The following is a 4,080-nucleotide window of genomic DNA, read 5'->3' on the forward strand; positions in this document are numbered from 1 at the left end:
TTCATCCTCGGAACAAGCACCTGATGTAGATTTTTCTATATCTGAGCTTTTGGATTGTTTATATTACCCGTTCCATAAAAATTATTTGGTATCTCTCTTCCCTTTCCTGTCCTCTGGGAAAATCTGGGAGGCTGTCAACAGTTGATATTGCTCTGTATCCCAATGGGTAATGATGACACTGATGGGAGGTTTGGGGTCTGCTCACCTGAGCCTTTGAGACACAGATGTTTCTCTAAGAGCTTGCTGAAGCTGACCAAACTCTCCAATGTACAAAAATTGGGGCTAAGACAACTTTGTAGGGAGAAAGAGTCTTCCAGCATTTCTGACCCTCCACCTCTAGACAGAGCTGGAAATAACTGCAGAAGCAGCCTCTCTGGTGGAATGGCCACACTTTGCTCTCTGGCTGGTGCCTTGGATTTGCAGCTTGATACCTTAAAGCCCCCCAAAAGGTCAGTCAGTTCTCCATCCTGCACTGTGGTTGGGGAGTTCATTTCTTCAGTCTATCCAGCTCTAACTTTAATTTTACTCCTTCCTCTTGGTTATCACAGTCATGCCAAAGATTGCCACTGTAGTCTAGACTAAGAAAGAGAGAGAATTAAATGCTGTAGATGTTCTTTGTTCTGCTGGTCATGTCAGAAGTGCGTGGTTTGAAGCACTTGAGAACCAAGTGCTTGAGCATGGTTCTTGAGAACGCTGATTTTCAAAGCTGAAAATTGTGATCTGACGTCTGACATCTTGACCTGGGAAACAGGTTTAGCGAGAGGAGAGAGACAGTTGTGTGACCTTCTCTCAAAACCCCAAACTGAATCAAATTTAGTTTTGTTGGAAGAAAGATAATGACTAGAACAGATGTCATTTGAAAATGACTGTCTGCGCAACACTCTGCCCTATTCCATAGAGAGATTATACATTCTCCCCTGGGATGATAATCCTGTTTTCCCTAATCAGACTTTGGTTTGTATTCAGAGGGAGAAAGGTGATATTGTAAAATTAGAGTTTGGAGGACTTTGAGAATAAAAAGTGAACTAAGTGTATTAAAAGTTTATGTAATCTCCCTTGAAGAAGAACTCCAAATAATTTCTGTAGATACTTTACTCTCAAGGAAGTGGAACATTAACTCCCTATTCCTAAAGTGTGAGCTGCACATGATGACTTCTTTCCAAAGAGTACAGTATGGAGAGGGAAAAAAGAGTAACCTTATAGTAGAGAAACCTGACAAAACACTACTTCAGCTATGGGATCAAGGCCAATATGAACAATCATAAATCATGTTGACAGCACATACCCTTGACATGATATGATGAAAATGACACTTTACCTCTGTGATCTATTTCTCCAAACCCCATTACTCCAGTGTAATCATGAGGAAAATATCTGACAAATTCCAGTAGAGAGTCATCTTACAAAACACCTGACTACTCCTCCTCAAAACTGTCAGGATCTTCGAAAGCAAGGACAGTCTGAGAAACTGTCAAAGACAGAGGAGCTTAAAAAGACATGACATCTATACTGAGCGAAGTATGTCAGACAGAGAAAGAGAAGTCGCTTATATACGGAACCAAAAAAAAGGATACAAATGAACTTATTTACAAAACAGACTCATAGGCTTAGAGAACAAACTTATGGTTACTAAGAGGGAAGGATGTGGGGAGGGATAGTTAGGGAGTTTGGGATTGACATGAACACACTGCTATATGCGCCACAACTACTGAGCCTGTGCTCTAGAGCCCACGAGCCACAACTACTGAGCCCTTGTGCCACAACTACTGAAGCCCGTGCACCTAAAGCCCATGCCCTGCAACAAGAGAAGCCACCACAATGAGAAGCCTGCGCACCGCGGCGAAAAGTAGCCCCTGTTCGCCGCAACTAGAGAAAGCCTGCGCCCAGCAACGAAAACCCAACGCAGCCAAAAAATAAAGAAATTTATATATAAAAAACAAAAAACCAACAAAAAAAACAATCATTTAAAATGCATAGCCAACAAGGATCTACTGTATAGCACAGGGAACTCTGTTCAATATTCTGTAACAACCTAACTGGGAAAAGAATTTGAAAAAGAATAGATACATGTATATGTATAACTGAATCACTCCAATATAAAATAAAAAGTTAAAAAAAAAAAAAGAAAAAAAATATAATGTGTAATCCCTGGAACCAAAAAAAAAAAAGGTAATTAGGTGAAAACTAAAGAAATCTGAATAAACTATGGACTTTGGTTAATTTAAAAAAACGTTTATGATGCACCAGTCATTTTCTTGTATCTCAACTGATTTAATTCTCACAGTGAAATCACACCCCCTTTAAGAGATAGAATATATAGCTGGAGGCTTTGTATCCTAAACCTATGCTTTGAGAGGTAAAGTGACTTGCCCAAAGTCCCACATCTTGTGAGTGACTGAGCTGGAATTTAAGCCTTAGACTATATGACGACATAGAAGAGATTTGACATAATTCTGCAATGACGTCTATATCAATTTTCAATTGCTGCTGTAATGAATTATCATAACTTTAGCAGCTTAAAACAACACCTACTTATTATACCACTGTTCTGTACATAAGTAGTCTGGGTATCATGTGGCTCAGCTGGGTCCTTTGCTTAGAGTCTCACAAGGCTGAAATCAAGATACAGACAGAAGTGCTTTCCTTTCCAGAACCTTTGGGGATGAATATGCTTCTAAGATCATTCAGGTTGTCTGAAAATTCAGTTCCTTGTGGTCATAGGACTGAGGTCCCGATTTGCTTGCTGGTCATAGGCTGGAAGGCTGTCTGGACTCAAGGCCTCCTGCATTCCTCATCGCATTGCCCCCTCCATCATAAAACCAGCAATAGCACATCCAGTCTTTCTCATGCTCTGAATCTCTTTGACTTCCCCTTTTGCCTTCATCCAAGAGAAAGCTCTGATTTTAAGGGATCTTGTGATTATACTGAGCTCTTTGGATAATCTGCTGGATATGAGAGTGGTAGAGTCAGGTCTCCATCCCAATTTTTTCTACTGCAACACAACATTTTTGAAGTATAGATGACTGTAGGGCAACCACTCAGGTCAAATAATTTGTAGGCAGTTACATTCAGATCCTATTTCTAGATTTTATGAAAGTGATAGATCCATTATTTCTCTCTTCTAAGATGAATAGTTTTTCTTTTTTGGGGGGGGAGGCCGTGCCATGTGGCTTGTGGGATCTTAGTTCCCTGATCAGGGATTGAACCCAGGCCCTCAGTAGTGAGAGTATGAAGTCCTAACCACTGGACCGCTAGGGAATTCCCAGTTTTTCTTTTTCTTTTTCTTGTTTTTTAAATTAATTAATTTATTTATTTTTGGCTGCGCTGGGTCTTTGTTGTTGTGCCGGGGCTTTCTCTAGTTGCAGAGAGCGGGGGCTACTCTTCGTTGCGGTGCGCGGGCTTCTCATTGCGGTGGCTTCTCTTGTTGCAGAGCATGGGCTCTAGGTGCGCGGGCTTCAGTACCTGTGGCACGTGGGCTCAGTAGTTGTGGTTCGCAGGCTCTAGAGCACAGGCTCAGTAGTTGTGGTGCACAGGCTTAGTTGCTCCATGGCATGTGGGATCTTCCCGGACCAGGGCTTGAACACGTCTCCCGCATTGGCAGGCGGATTCTTAAACACTGCACCACCAGGGAAGCCCAGTTTTTCAATTTTAACGTTTCCAAACTTAGACTGTATTTTCCAATTCTTGCATATATTTAGGTAGTAATAGTCTCCACTCCCCACCAAAATCTTATGGTTTCTCTCCTGATTCCCTGTTCCACCATCATATATGACTTCCTAACCCTCCCCTTCCCACTGAACTGGAAGTACCACAGGTGTAGAGGCCACATCTGCTGTGTGCACCTAGAGCCTGGTGCAGTGAACACGGGAGACAGTGGGTCATTGTAGAGGAAATGAATGAATGAATAGGAATGGGCAGCACCTTAGACCAGGGAAACGGGGTGTTTTGAGAGACTAAGGAGAAGTCCTTGTTTAAGATCACCTCCTCTCTGCCTTCTCCCAAGGAGGCAGATCTGATCATTGGGTTCCAGGACCCTGACTGGGCCACATTTGCAGGGGCGATGTCTCTGTGCACCAAGGG

The sequence above is a fragment of the Eubalaena glacialis genome, chromosome 2 (assembly GCF_028564815.1).
Source record: "Eubalaena glacialis isolate mEubGla1 chromosome 2, mEubGla1.1.hap2.+ XY, whole genome shotgun sequence".
In the NCBI taxonomy this organism is placed as follows: domain Eukaryota; kingdom Metazoa; phylum Chordata; class Mammalia; order Artiodactyla; family Balaenidae; genus Eubalaena; species Eubalaena glacialis.